We start from the raw sequence: 21007 nt of genomic DNA, 5'->3' as shown, positions 1-21007 counted from the left end.
AGTCAAACTTATTTTACATGGCAGATGTTGCCACATGAAACATCTGTCACAAAATAGTGTGTAGCCCACATGGGAAGTATAGCTACTGACAAAACATAGCATTGGAGGAAAATGTGCAGAAAAGAAGGAACACTCACACATTTCTTCATTGTGAGATTGAATTCACCATGCGCAGCAAAATGCTTCCTCAGGACTTTATGGTGGAAGTCACCATCCCATATTTTGCAGGTCACACTGTACTGCATGATCGTTTTGTCGGGACAAATATCCATATGCCTATTGATGATGTCAATCCCACACGCATCTACATTCTTCGACATTTTACCGAGTGGCCTCACAGACTCGGCAAGATCACCCAGGTCGACGTACGTTGCATCACATTGTATGGTTTTGGTTCTGTCCAAACATGAGTTTTATGAAAATGATATAACATGAAAGAATCATGTCTACTAGGTAAAATAGAAATAAAACATAAACAAAGCATGGCTAGAATAGCAAAAGGAAAATAATAAGAGAATAGCAATTGAGGGGTTATGTGGTGTGGACGTTACGCTTTGAGCTCCTTCATGTACTTACTGTTGGACCTCACATTTCCAAAACGCTTGATAATATCATACAAATGCTTCTGCTCTTTTGTGGCCTTGACTTCGGGCTCATAGTCATCGATGGGTGGTGCGTGAACTACCCTATGCTGCCTCACAAAACCAGGGGTGGCACTTCTAACAGTATCCTCAAATACCGACTCAGCAGGCACGTTAGAACTTGATTGCCCCTGTCCTCGTGAGGACCTCCTCTGCAATGTTGCCTCCTCAATCCCGCAACAAGCTTCATCAAGTGACGGCGTAATCTTCTCAGGGTTGGCTGCAAGTATCAAACGGTGGGTTAGGGTACTTGGGAACAAACAAGTTATTGTAAAAAAAGGATACAAAATATGAAATGTAGGTGCAAAAATAGCGAGTTGCGATGTGGAGACAACTCCAGTTGCCATGTGTACTGCAATGTAGTTGCCATGTGGCAACAACTGCAGTTGCCGAGTACATTGAACGAAAGTTGCCATGTTGCAGCAACTCCAGTTGCCATGTGCATGAAATGAGATTTGCAATCACCAGTGAGAAACCAAAAAAATCTTGTGACAAACGTCAGACTAAAAAAATGTAGAAAGCAAAATGATAAACACACAAAAATGTACCTTTCACTATCAGCTCTGCAAAATTCACAGCCTTCCTGCCATCAGCCATTGGCTGCGCCATCATTGGGGCCATGCCTACCGGGAATGCAAAGGCAACTGGCATAGGATCTTGCACCACTGGTTCATCTTGACTGCGATCGATGCCAAGGCTACTGCTCGGTGGGGTGAAGGCCATTGGGTGACTCTCCTCCCTACCAGCCGGATCGCGAGCAAGTTGCTTCATAGAATCCAGGGGTGACAGATTAACAAACATTTCTGCCTCATCTACTTCAGTATAATCAGGCTTATTATTAGGGCGGGGCGTGCTGCCAGTGGTATCAACCGCAACTTTCTTGCCAATCCTCTTGTTTGGGCTGTATGGGACACCAATGTTGAATGGGAGCTTAGAAGTGCGCATATTTAAGCTGGGGTTCTCCACGGCGGGTAAAGACGCAGTCTGATTCGGACGTTCACCTCCATCAGTCGTGCCCGGCTTGCCACCTGCGTCAGTTGTACTCCGGACTTCCGTTTTGTCCATAACATTGCTTCTGGCAGGTGATGGGAACAGTGTGGACGTAGGCACATAACCAGAGTCATCTCTACTGCTCCTAGCTACATCTGGTGTGTTGGGTATGTCTGCAGATTGCTTGCGGGGGCTACGGCGCCTAGGTGGAAGACCAGCTCGCGCAATGGTCGCTGTAGCAACCTCTGCACCACCAGAAGCTGTAGCTGTTGTGCCAAGAGTCTCACCTATGGATGGCATCTCATTCTCAATTGTCGTCGCAGCCCGTTCTTTTGTGGACGCAAAAGTGCCACCAGCCAAACGCTTGGAATCCGTATCAGATGAGCGGGAATCTTCCTTGCTTAGGCTGATCTCGGTTGCGTCCACTTCAACACTTGCTGATCGGGTGGCATGGGTCGGACCAGCATCCCTCGTTGCAAGCAAAGTGGGCAATATCTCAGCAGTCCTGGCAGATACTGACTCATCACTCCCAGATGTACAGATGCCTGTTGTTGTAGCCTGCACATCTGCAACTGGCGGAGATGGTCGGCCTCTTGCATCAGAGCTAGTGGGAACAATGGACGGTGCAGTAGCAGTTTTGTCGACTGGCGCCTCATGAACATCTGAGTTTCCACTTGTCGACAGGTTTGAATGAATGCGTTCGAGTGGGTCTCTAGGGTTCTGCTTGGTCACGCGTGTAGTAGTCTTCTTCACCCTGCAAGTGGAAGGGGTGTCACCAGCAGTGGGAGCACCCTTATTCAATCGGGTAGAAACACGGGTTGGCGTTGGTGCTTGTTTCTTCGTAACTGCTCGTCCACCAACTGTCGCCTCACTTCACGTAGAAAAAATGGCAAAAAGGGGTACCAAGTGTGGGACACAAAAATCATGCCGCGCTTAGCAAACAATGCAAAAAGGGTAGATCTGTTAAAAATGAGAGACAAACAAAACACTAAATAGATGTCGAACCTCCTCCTAGCAGCTATGGGATCGGTCCTGGACCTCTTGCCCACAGAGCCTTGCCCAACATCCTCTGGAGCTCTGCCCCTCTTTGAGGGCGACACCCCCTTGTCTCTCGCAACTGTCTGTTCAATGACTTTCTCCGGTGGGGGGGACATCTGGTACAGCCTTGTCCTTCTTACCACCTGCACGAACATTGATACATCTCCAATGTATCTATATTTTTTGATTGTTCAATGCTATATTATATTCTGTTTTGGATGTTTAATTGGCTTTATTATACACTTCTATATTATTTTTGGGACTAGCCTATTAACCGGAGGCCGAGCCCGAATTGCTGTTTTTTGCCTATTTCAGTGTTTCGAAGGAAAAGGATATCAAACAGAGTCCAAACAGAATGAAACCTTCGGGAACGTGATTTTCGGAACAAATGTGATCCAGAGGACTTGGAGTGGACGTCAAGCAACCAACGAGGAAGCCACGAGGCAGGGGCCACTACAAGAAATATGTCAACTAGTGACCTTCTGTCAGTGACCATAGATGAATTGGTCATAGATCTATGACCATTTGAGACCAATTGGTCAAAAGCTGTTTGGGGGGCTCCAAACCCTATACTATAACGACCATTTTTGTTAGAAAGGTCGTAATTTCCTTACACGAAATGGTCATAAAACAGACAACACTGATCCGCTACCTTATTTCTGGCTAGTCATGACTAATATAGATGGTCATAACCTTGTAAGTTGTGGTGGATTGCTATGACAAGGCGCCACCTCATCAGTTTTGCCTATGTGTCCTGTCCATGTGTCAATTTTGCTCTAGGTTGTGAAGCAACCTTTATTTCTGTTAGTCCCAAAATTCCAGAAAAAACTCATAAATTCTTTGGATCATATCTTCGTCAAATATGTCAAAAACCTTCCTCGCCTAGTTAAAATATAATTCAACAAAATTCATTTTCCTATTCTGTTCAGAACAGCACTTTGTGAAGGAAGTGCTATTTTTATATTCTCGATTGCCCTAAAATTTTTTTGGCACTCTTTCCTTATCCAAACCATTGCCTCATGAAAAAATTCAGCTCCATTTGCCCGGTAAATCTTCCTCGGCAAATTTCTAAAGTCTTTGCCCACCTAGAAGCATAGTGAAGGAAGTACTATCTATGCACATCCAAATGGCATGAAATTTATACAGTGTCTTCATATGCCCAAATTATCACCCTCCTCCAAATTGCAGCTTAATCAAATCATCTATGTGAGCCCAGCTTCAAATTTTATTTTCTGTCCAGATTGGCACATTGCAAAGCAAGTGCCATCTAAACTCCTCCATTTGAGCTGAAAATTTGCCAAAACAGTCTCCCTAGTAGATGATCATCCTCGGCCAAAACTCAGGCCCATTGGCCTTGTGAATTTCCCATACCGCTAATCAAACACTTGGCTGCTAATTCATGTTTGAGCATAGTTCGGTCTCCTCGTGAGATTCTTCTGTTGTTATTTTCTTCCAAGCATCTACCTGGGGAGTGCCAAACCTACTAGACATACCTGGGCTTCCCAGAACGCAGGGCAACGCCATGGTCACGCGGTGACCACGCGGCGGGCATGCGAGTCTACGCGCTTTGGAGTTGGTGCCCTAGGCCACCGTCCAAACCTCAACATATCACCCCCAAACCATGTATTTATGCTTAAATAGATAGTTATGTACCTAGAAATGATTTTTGGAAAAAATAAAGAGCAAACTATAAGGCAGCTGCAGTTCAAATTTGACCCGCTTCCTGCTGTATCGGCGGAAATTTGTCTTTTTAACCAGAGGTGGATAAAAACTTTTTACACCCAACCATTTTGTCAATTGTGCATTAAACATGGCATAGTATTTTATAAAATTTATTTGGTCCATTTTTGCAACAATTATTTGGTAGTTCCTTAAAAAAAAACCTCATTTCGGGCACTCAAAATTGTGAAAATGATATTTCCGTGCAAAGAAAATGAAAAATCCCTTAGGCAACATTGTTTTGAATTCCAAGATGCACCCTTGTGCAAAATATGAGATCATTTGACAAACTATGCCATGAATGTGGCCATAAGATTGAGCATTTGGGTTGAAAGCCATAAATCTTCACGCGTGATAGCTCATTTCTGAGAACACTTTTTTAAAATAATTGTCGTATTACAAGTTTATTATTTTTCTTGGTAACTTCGTCACATATAATGACACAATGCGATGGTTTTCTAATTTTTTGATTTTTTTGAATTTTTTATGCCCGTTTCAAAATGCCGTCAAAACGGCGGGCTTGACCGTTCCTAGCAAGTGGTTGAATCTTGGAAAACTTTTGATGTTTCTATGATTAAATAGATAGTTATGTACCCAGAAATGATTTTTGGAAAAAATAAAGAGCAAACTTTGAGGCAGGTGTAGTTTAAATTTGACCCGCTTCGTGCTGAATCGGCAGGAATTTGTCTTTTTCACCAGAGGTGGATCAAAACTTTTGACACCCAACCATTTGGTCAATTGTGCATTAAATATGGCCTAGTATTTTAGAAAATTGATTTGGTCCAATTTTGCAACAATTATTTGGTAGGTTCTTCACAAAAAACCCTCATTATTGACACTCGGAAAATGGAAAACGGAAAATGGTTTTTTTGTGCAAAGAAAATGAAAACTTCCTTAGGCCACATTGTTTGGAATTCCAATATTCACCCTTGTGAACAATATGAGATCATTTGAACAAACTATGCCATGAATGTGGCCATAAGATTGATCATCTGGCTTGAAAGCCAGTGATCTCCACACATGATAGCTCGTTTCTGAGAACACTTTTTAAAAAGAATCGCCGTATTACAAGTTTATTATTTTTCCTGATAACTTGGTCACATATAATGACACATTGCGAAGGTTTTCCAAATTTTTTATTTTTTTATTTTTTATGCCCGTTTCAAAATGTTGTCAAAACGACGGGAATGACCGTTCCTAGCTAGTGGCTGAATCCTGGATTTTTTTGGTGTTTCTCTGATTAAGTAGATACTTATGTACCTAGAAATGATTTTTGGAAAAAATAAAGAGCAAACTATGAGGCAGGTGTAGTTCAAATTTGACTCGCTTCCTGCTGAAACGACGAAATTTTGTCTTTTTCACCAGAGGTGTATGAAAACTTTTGACAACCAACCATTTTGTCAATTGAACATTAAATATGGCCTAATATATTATAAAAATGATCTGGTCCCATTTTGCAACAAATATATGGTAGGTCATTTACAAAAAAACTCAATTTAGGCACTCGAAAAATAGAAAATGATTTTTTTGACCAATTTAGATGGTCATAACGTCATAATGTATTCTAATTGGTCTGTGGACGCATCACGCGGATCATGCATCGAACACGTCAGATGATCGTGGATCCAACGACAGTCATCACCCCTTCCACACCGTCCCCGAATCCCTAGCTCTGCCCTGTGGTAATTTTACATCCACCCCCCGCCTCCTTTCTTTCCCTCGCTCTCTTCTCCTCCTCTCCCCTTCCAGATCCGCCCTCGCCGCCACCCGCCCCTCCCCTCGCTCTCCTCGATCTAGATTGCTCCTCCCTCCCTCCCCTCCGGCATTACGGCGCCCCGAAGCGTGCGTGCTCGCCGCGTACTCGACGATAGGATAGTGCTCCCCACCTCTTCTCCACCTCGCGCCTTGCAGTTGTACTACCAACCAACCCGAGCCGACGCAACTTCAGTCACTCCCCGCCTCCCGCGATGGTCGCCACGGCGAAGATCCCGCAGCGGTAGCTCTTCATCGACGACAATTGGCGCGCGCCCGCGTTCGGCCGCCGCCTCCCCGTCATCAACCCCCCACCAAGGCCTCCATTGGTCCGTACCAGATCCATCCATCCTGCTTTCTCTCTGCTTTTCCGTTCGCCCGTGCCGTTGGGTGCTCATCGGTAGGTTTGCGCAGGCGAGATCCCGGCTGGCACCTCGGAGGACGTGGACACGGCGGTGGCTGCCGCGCGGGCGGCCCTCAAGAGGAACCGTGGCCGCGACTGGTCCCGCGCGCCCGGCACCGTCCGGGCCAAGTACCTCCGCGCGATTGCCGCCAAGGTAATACTCTCCTGCTGCTTCCACGCGCAACTACAACAATAGGCCATGTGGTTGCGTATGTAGATATGCTTGGATAGGTGAGATTGGTCGAGTTGTATTTTACCAAATATGGAGTAGCAGCTACCGGCGCGTAGTGGGATCTGGGCATGGGACCGGAACTGAACCCAGTTCCGGAGCCATCACATGGCGTTGTAGTTAGGCTGGCTTCTCCGATGGAACATGCGTTTGCCTAGGTTTGGGTTGGTGAACCTGGTCTTCTTAGCTATGCTTATTTTCTATTTTAATGTCTGTATCAATTCCCCCTGCCATTAAGGGCATCACTAAGAAGTCTGAATCAAGTTCCCCAATGACTGTCCGCTTAGTTTCCATGGACTGGAATTTGAGTTCTGAGCCTCAAATTATCAGGAAAGTTGCAGTCCCTTCTGCAACAACTTTATAAATCCAATATCTTATTACAAATCCATTCGGCCAGTTAGATCTTAAGCCTTTGCAAGCTTGGATGATATGATCTATTATGTCAGAATTTTACTAAATCTTTCTGTTACCTCCATTTGTGTTTTATGATAAACTAGTGTGTAACATTTTGCATAGAAGCAATTATCTTCCTCTCTATTCAATAGTGAATTATATAACTGAGATTTATTTTGGCAGTTCAGTGCTGCTAATGAACGAATGCTAGGAGGGGGAGGTGTTGATGGAGGTATAAACTAGCTTCCGACGAGATGGTGTGTATTGTACATACCCCTCTATGATTTATGCACTTCACATGCATTTTCCCCATCACCCACCAACAGTAACATGCTAGTTGTATGTGCTGCAGCCATTCTTGCACTTGATTTCAAATCCGAGTGTGGTTTGTTTCTCTACAATTTTTTGGAGTGTGGGCTATTCGATCTGACGCGGCTCGTCGACGCAGGGTGATAGAGGAGAGGGGAGAGGCCTGGGCGAGTGGACCGGTCCGATCGGTCAGGGTGGCGACCAAGGAGCTGAGGATGTCGAGGAGGGCGGTGAACCCCGGCGGTCATGGAAAGGCGGCTGGACATGTGTAGGTGCCTCGTCAACCTGTGTAACTCTCACAGGATAATTAATCTGGTTCCCTTTTGATCTCTTCGCATCAATTCTGCTGCACATCCCAGTAATCCTAGATTAATTTGGTTCTTTTGTTTTACTTATTGCAGGTGACACTGCTCTGGCCATATCTGCGGCTTATGGGATGCCTGCTATCACGAGATATCTCCTGGGTCGTGGTGCTCATCCAATTTGGATGCTGGAACAAAGAAACAATGAGTTTCTGTGCGACAACTTTGAGGATTGGATTATAACGTGAATTGGTTTCTGATACTCTGTCGCTCAAGTGTTAATTCTAGTCTTGTTTGCTCACCATTCGATGACTTTTGCTAATATATAGTAGGCGCAATCAGCATGAGTTCTTATGTGTTTCTTTTGCTATTATTATAGTAGGAGGTTGCTATTTTTTATTAGAACAAACATGAAATTGGTTGCTGTATGAGGCAACTCATTTTTTGTGTGCTATTTCCTGGAGCTTCGAGTGAAGAGTAGACTTGCAATGCCTGCCTTTTTTGTGTGCTATTCCCTAGTTTGGGATTTTATCCCAATTCCTAGGCATCTAGTTCCTATACTAATATACTTGTACTGCTCATGCACTGTTGCTAGTGGTCTTGTAGCACAGCACAACACTTCTAGTTCCTATACTATTATACTTGTACTGCTCATCCAACTCTACTGATACATGTTTACACTGTTAATTATTGGTGAATGGTGATGTCTGTGGTCACGAGATCCTCGGTGGCATCTGGTTTCTCAGTGCCGTTTCCGCGGTTTGCAAAATACTGTGATGAATCATGAAATCTACGACGTATGTCAGACTTCAGAGATGCCATTTGTCATTGATGAGAAGATATTTCATATTCTGAGAAATAATGTTTGCATTTCATATCGATAGTTGCCAAACTATAAATTGTTATAGCCTTTTTTCTTGCTGTCGATGCATGCTTATATGTTTGAGGGTCAAGTGATGAGGAATAAACCATCAACAATATGATGGAGCTCTTCTCCTCTGATTCTTAGTATTTAAGTCTCTGATGGTACCTCAACACCCTGATATGTTTGTGGCTTTCTATGCTATCCATATACTGAAGGAAGTCCTGCTATCTTCACAACAAATATAATTTTGCTTGAATGAGTTTATAAATTGAACTATCTCCACAACAAAGATATTTACCATTTGTAGTTCCAATATAAAGTGTTGCTTGATTTCATTTGTGGTTCAAGACATGATGAGAAACTACAACAATATCACAGGAGTTACACTCCTGTGATTTGTAGTTTAAAGTCTGATGATTTCTTATCTTCAAATAACCGTTGTCTTTTGAAATGTAATGCTGCTCACGTTCTTGTTTTCTTACGAATTGCTTGATGCAATTTCTAGGACGGGTTTATTTGACACTGAGGGAGTATTGTCTTAGTACTTGTATATCCATCAGTTGTTACTGTGCCTTTGTGGCGCAGAATCTCTGTAGACCGATTATATCTGAAGAATGAGGCAAGCACAGCATGTCTACAGTTTCAGAACGGAAAACCAATCATGCTATAAATATTAAGCAACTCCATTGCAGTCTAATTTGTTCAGAATGGAGATGAAAACTTTGGTTGGTTTGCATCATACCTTATAGCCATATATATATAAAGCTTCCATTTACCGTCCAAATAATGCATACCTCATTTGAGTTAGACTCTAGTCTTCACTATTTTATGTAGGTGGCAACTGACAAGAGTTTCAGTCTAGCTCATCTGAAGTTTCTCTGTATGCAGGAGGGCGAGCTGGAGGAGCTTGAGAAGGGCGTGGAGCCTGCGTGGGAGCGCTTTGTCCACCCGCTCAAGTGCATCGTCGACAGGCTGAACGTCGTTGAGCACATCAAGGCCGTCAAGGACTCGCCCGACCTCTGTGCCGCCGTCGAGGATGTCCAGGTAGTCTCTTCTTCTGTCACACTGCCTGTGATCTGGACGAACGAAGCCGTTGATTGGTTAGCGCATCATCAGATGATGATGTTGTCTCTGTATTTCTTCTTACTCCATGAATTAATCCTGATGAATGCTGCTTGTTTTGCACAAGCTGACTAGGACACTAGCTAGAGCGCACTGCCGCTCCTCTTCTTGCATGCAACATAATCTGAAATTCATTCAGTTCCACTGTGCGTAAACACTATAGTGTACAACTATCAACTTGTTTCACTATTCAGTTTGTCACCCATTCAGCTTACTTACTGGGGCATCTTTCTTGTAAGAGTTTACTTAAAATAGATTGTAGTTTCTTTCTTGTTTGTTTTGATACCCATATACCTGCCCTGTATTAGCTCTTTCCTTTTGTGCACGTTAATTCAGTGTTTGTGTTGATTTGATGCCAATGTTCAGAAACAAGATTTTGATGGATGGGTTTATGTGTTCTGCTGGTATATGATATGTCTCCGTCGTATCTACTTTCCAAACACTTTTGCCCTTGTTTTGGACTCTAACTTGCATGATTTGAATGGAACTAAACTGGACTGACGCTGTTTTCAGCAAACTTTGCATGGTGTTATTTATGTGCAGAAACAAAAGTCCTCGGAATGACCTGAAACTCCACGGAACATCTATTTGGAAAATAAGAAAAATACCTGAAGAAAAATCAACATCAGGGGGCCCACACCCTGTCCACGAGGGTGGAGGGCGCGCCTGCCCCCCTAGGGCGCGCCCCCTACCTCGTGGCCCCCCTGACGCTCCACCGACCTCAACTCCAACTCCATATATTCACTTTCGGGGAGAAAAAAATCAGGGAGAAGGATTCATCGCGTTTTACAATACGGAGCCGCCGCCAAGCCCTAAAACCTCTAGGGAGGGCTGATCTGGAGTCCGTTTGGGGCTCCGGAGAGGGGGATTCCTCGCCATCGTCATCATCAACCATCCTCCATCACCAATTTCATGATGCTCACCGCCGTGCGTGAGTAATTCCATCGTAGGCTTGCTGGACGGTGATGGGTTGGATGAGATTTATCATGTAATCGAGTTACTTTTGTTAGGGTTTGATCCCTAGTATCCACTATGTTCTGAGATTGATGTTGTTATGACTTTGCTATGATTAATGCTTGTCACTAGGGCCCGAGTGCCATGATTTCAGATCTGAACCTATTATGTTTTTATGAATATATATGAGTTCTTGATCCTATCTTGCAAGTCTATAGTCACCTACTATGTGTTATGATCCGGCAACCCCAAAGTGACAATAATTGGGACCACTCCCGGTGATGACCACAGTTTGATGAGTTCATGTATTCACTATGTGCTCACTATGTGCTAATGCTTTGTTCCGGTACTCTATTAAAAGGAGGCCTTAATATCCCTGAGTTTCCATTAGGACCCCGCTGCCACGGGAGGGTAGGACAAAAGATGTCATGCAAGTTCTTTTCCATAAGCACGTATGACTATATTCGGAATACATGCCTACAATACATTGATGAATTGGAGCTAGTTCTATGTCACCCTATGTAATGATTGTTACATGATGAACCGCATCCGGCATAATTCTCCATCACAGATCCAATGCCTACGAGCTTTTCATATATTGTTCTTCGTTCATTTACTTTTCCGTTGTTACTGTTACAATCACTACAAAACACCAAAATATTACTTTTGCTACCGTTACTTTTGTTACCGTTACCACCACTATCATATTACTTTGCTACTAAACACTTTGCTGCAGATACTAAGTTATCCAGGTGTGGTTGAATTGACAACTCAACTGCTAATACTTGAGAGTATTCTTTGGCTCCCCTTGTGTCAAATCAATAAATTTGGGTTGAATACTCTACCCTCGAAAACTGTTGCGATCCCCTATACTTGTGGGTTATCAAGACTATTTTCTGGCGCCGTTTTCGGGGAGCATAGCTCTATTCTTTGAGTCACTTGGGATTTATATCTGCTGGTCACTATGAAGAACTTGAAAGACGCTAAGACAACAATTTATCCCTCAACTACGAGGGGAGGTAAGGAACTGCCATCTAGCTCTGCACTTGATTCACCTTCTGTTTTGAGTCAGCTTGCGACACCTAAACCTGCTTCTGCTATTCGTTCTGATATGGCGCATGTTATTGATGATGCCACTTATGCTATGCATGATACTTATGATGAAACTACTTCTATGCTTGATACTACTGTGCCACTTGGTGAATTTCTTGATGAACAACTTGCTAGGGTTAGAGAGAATGAAATTATTGATAATATTGATGAAAGTGATGATGAAGACTCTCCCCCTAATAAGTACGAATTGCCTTTTGTGCCTGAGGGCTATGTTATGGATGAAGCAATTGCTAATGAAATTTTTGCCTGCAAAGATAGAAATGATGCTAAGAAATTATTAGCTAAATGGAAGCAGGAATCTCTTAATTCTAGAACGAAACCTGACCCTGCTTTTGCTACTTCACCTATCTGTGTTACTGCTAAGGATTATGAATTCTCTGTTGATCCTGATATAATTACTTTGGTTGAATCTGATCCTTTTCATGGCTACGAATCTGAAACTGTTGTGGCACATCTTACGAAATTAAATGATATAGCCACCCTGTTCACTAATGATGAGAGATCCCGCTACTTCTATATCCTTAAAATATTTCCATTCTCATTAAAGGGTGATGCTAAGATATGGTTTAATTCTCTTGATCCTGGTTGTATGCGTAGTCCCCAGGACATGATTTATTACTTCTCTGCTAAATATTTCCCTGCGCATAAGAAACAAGCTGCTTTAAGGGATATATACAATTTTGTGCAAATTGAAGAAGAAAGTCTCCCACAAGCTTGGGGGAGGCTTCTCAAGTTACTTAATGCTTTGCCTGATCATCCTCTTAAGAAAAATGAGATACTTGATATCTTGTATAATGGACTAACCGATGCTTCCAGAGATTACGTGGATAGTTGTGTTGGTTCTGTTTTCAGGGAAAGAACACCGGATGAAGCTGAAATTCTATTGAATAATATGTTGACAAATGAAAATAATTGGACACTTCCTGAGCCAGCTCCTGAGCCAATTCCTAAACCAACTCCGAAGAAGAGAGGTGTTCTATTTCTTAGTCCTGAAGATATGCAAGAGGCAAAGAAATCTATGAAAGAAAAAGGCATTAAAGCTGAAGATGTTAAGAATTTACCTCCTATTGAAGAAATACATGGTCTTAATTTACCGCCTGTTGAAGAAATATATGATCCTAATCCATTACCTATTAAAGAAACTCATGGTCTTGATAACCTCACACATGTAGTAAAGGTAAATTCCCTCTATAGATATGATAAAGCTGAAATCCCTCCTACTAAAATTGCTTGCCAATGCTTGGATGAGTTTGATAACTTTATTGTTAAGCAAGAAGATTTCAATGCTTATTTTGGTAGACAGTTAAAACAAAATGCTTATATGATTGAACACTTGGGTGATTATATGGCTAATGTTAAAGGTGAACTTAAACTCATTAGTAAACATGCTTCTATGGTTACCACTCAAGTAGAACAAGTACTTAAAGCTCAAAATGATTTGCTCAATGAATTGAATAATAAGTAAAATGATTATGCTGTTAGAGTGGCTACTAGAACTGGTAAAATGACTCAGGAACCTTTGTATCCTGAAGGCCACCCTAGGAGAATTGAGCAAGATTCTCAGAGAAATAATATTGATGCACCTAGTCCTTCTAAAAAGAAGAAAAAGAAAAATGGTAGGACTTTGCATGCTTCTAGTGAACCTATTATTGAACCACCTGAGAATCCAAATGATATATCTATTTCTGATGCTGAAACACAATCTGGTAATGAACATGAAACTAGTGAAAATGTTAATGACAATGTTCATGATGATGCTCAACGTAGTAATGATAATGATGTAGAGATTGAACCTGCTGTTGATCTTGATAACCCACAATCAAAGAATCAACATTATGATAAGGGAGACTATGTTGCTAGGAAACATGGTAAAGAAAGCGAACCATGGGTTCAGAAACCCATGCCTTTTCCTCCCAAACCATCCAAGAAAAAGGATGATGAGGATTTTGAGCGCTTTGCTGAAATGATTAGACATATCTTTTTGCGTATGCCAAAATGAATCCTTATGCTAAGTATATGAAAGATATTGTCACTAATAAGAGAAAGATACCGGAAGCTGAAATTTCCACCATGCTTGCTAATTATACTTTTAAGGGTGGAATTCCAAAGAAACTTGGAGATCCAGGAGTACCCACTATACCACGCTCCATTAAAAGAAACTATGTTAAAACTGCTTTATGTGATCTTGGAGCCGGTGTTAGTGTTATGCCTCTCTCTTTATATCGTAGACTGGACTTGAATAAGTTGACACCTACTGAAATATCTTTGCAAATGGCCGATAAATCAACTGCTATACCTGTCGGTATTTGTGAGGATGTGCCTGTTGTGGTTGCAAACATTACTATTTTGACGGACTTTGTTATTCTTGATATTCCTGAGGACGATAGTATTTCTATTATTCTTGGAAGACCTTTCTTGAATACTGCAGGGGCTGTTATTGATTGCAACAAAGGCAATGTCACTTTTCATGTTAGTGGTAATGGACACACGGTACACTTTTCGAGGAAACAACCTCAAGTTCATAGTATAAATTCTATTGGAAAATTTTCATCGAATATTTTTGGAGGTTTTGAATTTCCTCTTCCTACTATCAAGAAGAAATATGATTTTCTTATTATTGGGGATGTGCATATCCCTGTTGAGGTAACATAGTGTTATTCGAAATTTCTTCGGTTCCATGTTATTCGGAATGAGTTTGTTAACAAGACTTGATCAACCTTGTTAGTGGATTCCTTTTGATGAGCATGAGATGGATGAAACTAGAAGCACAACTTCTGTACCCTCTCTCCACTTTCTGTTATTTAGTTGAAATAAAGTAAAAATAGTATTTTCCTGTCTGTTTTCTGATTTATCTGTGCAATATAAAAATACCGCAAAAATAAAAGTTCTCCAAATGCCCTAAAAATGGAATATGATTTTTCTGGAATTTTTTAGAATATCTGGCACTGAGAACACAACAGGAGGGGCAAGCAACCACACACTTCTTCTTCCTCCCACAAACACCAATATCCAGCTCAAGCACGAGTTCTAGCTCATTTTGCTGCGATTTTCTATCTCCTTGCTCAAAGCACCTCTCACAAAACTGTTTGGGGGGATTGTTCCTTGGTATGTGACTCCTCCATTGGTCCAATTAGTTTTTGTTCTAGTGCTCTATTCATTGCAAATTTGTGCTGCCTAGGTGACCATGTTCTTGAGCTTACATGTCAAATTTATATGGTTCCAAGTAGTTCTAATGCATGATATAGTCTCTAGGCACTTGTAGGGGTAGTTGCTATCAATTTTGTTGAGCTTGGTTCTCTTTTGTTTGAAGTTACTTAAAATTTCAGAATTTTTCAGAAAATAATGAAGAGATTTTTGAGGGGCTCATCGAGCCGAAGCTCGAAGGAAAAGAAAAATGAAGAAGCACAGATGCCCAAATATAATTTGCCTCGCACCGCGGAGGTCCGGCCGTGTGAATGGCCTTTCGATGATTTCTTCAGAGAAGCCTGGATTTATGATGATTTCTATTCATTGGCTGAGAATGCTGGCCTCACCGACTTCCTCCGCGACCAACGTCATCAGTATCTCTTACTCACCAATAATTTTGTGCAAAACTTCTACTATTTTCCTAAGGAATCACCTCCTTCAGTAGAGTTTCATTTATATGATGTTGTTAAGAAGATGCCACTAGATGAATTTTGCAAGGTTTGCAAAATACCCTTCGAGGGTACCTTAGATGAACCACATCGTAAAGATGTGGATGGGTTTATTGACACCATTACTGTGGGGGATACCAGGAAGGTTTCCGATGCAAGAATCACTAGCATACATTTTCCTGTTTTACGCTACTTTGCCATATTTGCTAGTTGTTGCTTGATTGGTCGCGGAAACTATGGAAACCTTAGTGTTCCTGATATTATCATTTTGTTCCATGGTTTATTTTCCGATAACATTGTTAGTATGGGCGGTATTATTGCTAAACGGTTAAGTTTGAACCGTACAAAGGGCCCCATCTTTGGAGGTATTTACGCTTCACGCCTTGCTGCATATTATAATATACCTATTAGGCTCTATGAGAAAGAAGAAAAATTGCTGCCCAATGCTTATTTAGATTGTAAGAGTATGGTAGCGCATGACTTTATTGTTAAGAACAAGGAAGGGGAGCTTAAATACAAATTGTTCTTTGATAAACATCACCCTGAGACTATTACCTTGCCTGCTCCTTCCTTGTTTAATTTATCTGCAGGACAGTATCTCGTTCCGTGGGCGGCCATTTACGCCTATAGGAACCCTACACCAGCCCCTGAGCCGGAACCACAATTTGAGCCTCCACGACAGTCTGATCATTTTTGGGATTCGGAGATGACTGCTAGCCAGTGGCAGTCAGAGTCTTCATCTCAGTACGACCCCGGCTACAACTATGGATATCCGCCAGGCCATCCGTGGCAATAAACCAACTTAGGCCAAAAGCCTAAGCTTGGGGGAGTACGTATCTCTCACCGACATTACATTCATGTTCACACACACTCATTGCTAGATGTCGGTGCTCATACTCTTTCACTGCAATATCCATGCTAGTTTATTTTCTTTTCTCGCTTTCTTCTTGTGTGTTTGTTAAACCTTAAGAAAACCAAAAAAAATAGTAGTAGCTTTTAGTTAGTTTATTTTTCTTGCTGTAGTAGTAATAATTAAAAAGAAAACCCAAATAGATTCCCCGTTCTTCTTTTGCTTGTTGGGAGCTTTCCCATGTAAATAGTTTTATTTATTTTCTTTTCTTTGGGGGTCGATAGGAGAAGACCATAATTGAATTGTTGAAGTGGCTCATATATGCATTATTGTTGATTTAACCAAGAGCCCATATTACCTTGTCTTCTCCTATTTATTGAATGCTCGCAGATTCCAGCTTAGTCCAATGCACGTGCACTCTTATTATTATTCACTTTGTTCGGTCGTGTAAGTGAACGGCAATAATGACAGTATATGATGGACTGACTGAGATGAGAGAAGCTGGTATGAACTCGACCTCTCTTGTTTTTGCAAATATGATGAGTTCATCACTCCTGATTCAGCCTATTATGAATAAACATGTTTGCAATGATAGTTAGAGATCATAGTTGCTTGTGACATGCTTGATTAGCTATGAGTTATAATGGTTTACCTTGCGTGCCAACATGCTATTAAAATGGTTGTGATGTGGTATAGTAGGGTGGTATCCTCCTTTGAATGATTTAAGTGACTCGACTTGGCACATGTTTACACATGTAGTTGAAACAAAATCAACATAGCCTTCAAGATATTTATGTTCATGGTAGATTATATCCTACTCATGCTCGTACTCAATGTCTATTAATTTTAATGCATGTTCACGACTGTTGTTGCTCTCTAGTTGGTCGCTTCCCAGTCTTTTGCTAGCCTTCACTTGTACTAAGCGGGAATACTGCTTGTGCATCCAATCTCTTAAACCCCAAAGTTATGCCATATGAGTCCACCATACCTTCCTATATGCGGTATTTACCTGCCGTTCCAAGTAAATTTGTATGTGCCAAACTCTAAACCTTCAAATGAAATTCTGTTTTATATGCTCGAATAGCTCATGTATCAACTAGGGCTGTCCATATCTTCCATGCTAGGCGGGTTATTCTCAAGAGGAGTGGACTCCGCTCTTCATTCACGAGAAAATGGTTGGTCATCGGGATGCCAAGTTCCATGCTTTATGCAAACTAAATCAAAATAATTGCAAACAAAACTCCCCCTGGGACTGTTGCTAGTTGGAGACACTCATTGTTTCGAGCAAGTCAAGGATTGATGCTTGTTGGTGGAGGGGGAGTATAAACTTTACCATTCTGTTTGGGAACCGCCTATAATGTGTGTAACGTGGAAGATATCGCCATCTCTTGGTTGTTATGTTGACAATGAAAGTATGCCGCTCAAAATATTATTTATCTCTATTTCAAAACCGAGCTCTGGCACCACTACAAATCCCTGCTTCCCTCTACGAAGGGCCTATCTATTGACTTTTATGTTGAGTCATCACCCTCTTATTAAAAGCACTAGCTGGAGAGCACAACTGTCATTTGCATCCATTACTATTAATTTATATTGGGTATGACTATGATTGGATCTCTTTTACCATGAATTACAATGTCTAGTCAGTCCTTGATCTTTAAAGGTACTCTGCATTTATGTTTTGCGGTCTCAGAAAGGGCTAGCGACATACCATCTTGTTATATCATATCATGATTATTTTGAGAAAGTGTTGTCATCCGAGTTTTATTATTATCGCTTGCTAGTTGATTATGCCATTGACATGAGTAAACATGAGACTTAAGAGTAATTGTGAATGTGGTTAGTCATAATCTCTGCTGAAAACTTGAATGCTGGCTTTACATATTTACAACAACAAGAACAAACAGAGTTCGTAAAAGTTTTTCTTTATCACTTTCAGTTTATCAACTGAATTGCTTGAGGACAAGCAAAGGTTTAAGGTTGGGGGAGTTGATACGTCTCCATCGTATCTACTTTTCCGAACACTTTTGCCCTTGTTCTGGACTCTAACTTGCATGATTTGAATGGAACTAACCCGGGCTGACGCTATTTTCAGCAGACTTTCCATGGTGTTATTTATGTGCAGAAACAAAAGTTCTCGGAATGACCTGAAACTCCACGGAACATCTATTTGGAAAATAAGAAAAATACCTGAAGAAAAATCCACGTCATGGAGCCCACACCGTGTCCACGAGGGTGGAGGGCGCGCCTGCCCCCCTAGGGCTCGCCCCCTACCTCATGGGCCCCATGACGCTCCACCGACCTCAACTCCAACTCCAGATATTCACTTTCGGGGAGAAAAAAATCAGAGAGAAGGATTCATCGCGTTTTACGATACGGAGCCGCCGCCAAGCCCTAAAACCACGCGGGAGGGATGATCTGGAGTCCGTTCGGGGCTCCGTAGAGGGGGATTCGTCGCCATCGTCATCATCAACCATCCTCCATCACCAATTTCATGATGCTCACCGTCGTGCATGAGTAATTCCATCGTAGGCTTGCTGGACGGTGATGGGTTGGATGAGATTTATCATGTAATCGAGTTAGTTTTGTTAGGGTTTGATCCCTAGTATCCACTATGTTCTGAGATTGATGTTGTTATGACTTTGCTATGCTTAGTGCATGTCACTATGGCCCGAGTGCCATGATTTCAGATCTGAACCTATTATGTTTTCATGAATATATGTGAGTTCTTGATCCTATGTTGCAAGTCTATAGTCACACACTATGTGTTATGATCCGGCAACCCCGAAGTGACAATAATCGGGACCACTCCCGGTGATGAACATAGTTTGAGGAGTTCATGTATTCACTATGTGCTAATGCTTTGTTCCGGTACTCTATTAAAAGGAGGCCTTAATATCCCTAAGTTTCCATTAGGACCCCGCTGCCACGGGAGGGTAGGACAAAAGATGTCATGCAAGTTCTTTTCCATAAGCACGTATGACTATATTCGGAATACATGCCTACATTACATTGATGAATTGGAGCTAGTTCTGTGTCACCCTATGTTATGATTGTTACATGATGAACCCCATCCGGCATAATTCTCCATCACCGATCCAATGCCTACAAGCTTTTCATATATTGTTCTTCGTTCATTTACTTTTCCGTTGCTACTGTTACAATCGCTACAAAACACCAAAAATATTACTTTTGCTACCGTTACTTTTGTTACCGTTACCACCACTATCATATTACTTTGCAACTAAACGCTTTGCTGCGGATACTAAGTTATCCAGGTGTGGTTGAATTGACAACTCAACTGCTAATACTTGAGAATATTCTGTGCCTCCCTTGTGTCGAATCAATAAATTTGGTTGAATACTCTACCCTCTAAAACTGTTGTGATCCCCTATACTTGTGGGTTATCAGTATATATGCACGCTAGTATATATGCACACGGATTGGCCTTCATTATTTTGTATCTACTGTTAGATATATGTTGTTAGATTTGCTTTTATTTAGTACCTAACCATTTTGTTCTATAACGTGCAGATGCTGGCGTTTCATGTTTCGTCGCAAGCATCAAGATGATGAAGTCGGAAGAAGCATAGTTCAAGCTCATCGGAGCTAGTTCAAGGAGTAATGAAGCCCTTGATGCTGATCCGTATTGGAACAAATTGAAGCACGAACTGTGACATATAGAGCTTGTTATACTGTAGAGCTTGATACTCATCGACTCATGTGACATATTGTACACCTGTAGAGCTTGTTATACTGGGATCACATTTGTATGTGTTGATGTAACAGATTGTTGCTTCTTGTTATTTGAAGTATTATACCTGTTTTCTGTCTATTTTGATTCAAATATTGGTTGTTTAATTATTGGCATATTGAAATTTGAGGAACATGACCATGACAACAAGGACCCACAAACCAGAATCGGACATTTGGGACCCGCTTATCAGAATCTGACAATTGGGACCCATTTGAAAAAGGAAAAAAAGGGCCACAACCCAAAAATAAAAAGGCCGAATTATAGGGCCTGGCCTATGTAGCTTTCCCAAATTGAAAGAGAAAAAACAACAAATGGGCTGAATTAATGGGCTCAGCCCATATAAACACCCAATTGGACCGGGCCGATTCTAATTTTTGACCTTTTCAATTGGTCGCAATTTTGCCACGTCAGATTGCCACATCAGATCCGACGTGGCCTGGGCAAAGAGCTAGCGACCAAAATAGAAGGTCATGGAATGAACGACCTTCTGTTTTGGTCGGGGAATTCCACGACTTTCTCATAGAGAAGGTCGTTAATTTTAGTTTACGGCGCTAGCTTTTGACCTTCTGTTTTTGGTCACAAAAAGGTCACAAATGAAAAACAATGACCTTTCAGTGACCAATAGTGATGGTCGCAAGTTGACATATTTCTTGTAGTGGGCGCGCCTACCCCCCCTAGGCGCGCCCTCCACCCTCGCGGGCCCCTCGTGGCTCCCCTGACGTACTTCTTTCGCCTATATATTCCCATATAGCCTAAAACCTTCGGGGAACAGGATAGATCGGGAGTTCCGCCGCCGCAAGCCTATGTAGCCACCAAAAACCAATCGGGACCCTAATCCGGCACCCTGCCGGAGGGGGGAACCCTCACCGGTGGCCATCTTCATCATCCCGGCGCTCTCCATGATGAGGAGGGAGTAGTTCACCATCGGAGCTTGG

The 21007-nt window shown here is 42.0% G+C and overlaps 2 non-coding genes and 1 pseudogene across 2 annotated transcripts; all 3 read left to right on the top strand.

The window, feature by feature from the left end:
* Positions 1-8544: 8544 nt before the first annotated feature.
* LOC120965678 (small nucleolar RNA R64/Z200 family) lies at positions 8545-8638 on the top strand. The gene has a single exon (XR_005758706.1). It is a non-coding gene; the product is annotated as a small nucleolar RNA R64/Z200 family (small nucleolar RNA).
* Positions 8639-8722: 84 nt separating this feature from the next.
* Positions 8723-8807, top strand: LOC120965654 (small nucleolar RNA Z199). Its single transcript, XR_005758693.1, has one exon. It is a non-coding gene; the product is annotated as a small nucleolar RNA Z199 (small nucleolar RNA).
* A 174-nt stretch (positions 8808-8981) lies between these two features.
* LOC120965659 (small nucleolar RNA Z199) lies at positions 8982-9060 on the top strand (annotated as a pseudogene).
* The last annotated feature ends 11947 nt before the right edge of the window (positions 9061-21007 follow it).

The sequence above is a fragment of the Aegilops tauschii genome, chromosome 5, assembly GCF_002575655.3.
Source record: "Aegilops tauschii subsp. strangulata cultivar AL8/78 chromosome 5, Aet v6.0, whole genome shotgun sequence".
Classification (NCBI taxonomy): Eukaryota; Viridiplantae; Streptophyta; class Magnoliopsida; order Poales; family Poaceae; genus Aegilops; species Aegilops tauschii.
This window is presented reverse-complemented; position numbering and strand designations above follow the sequence as displayed.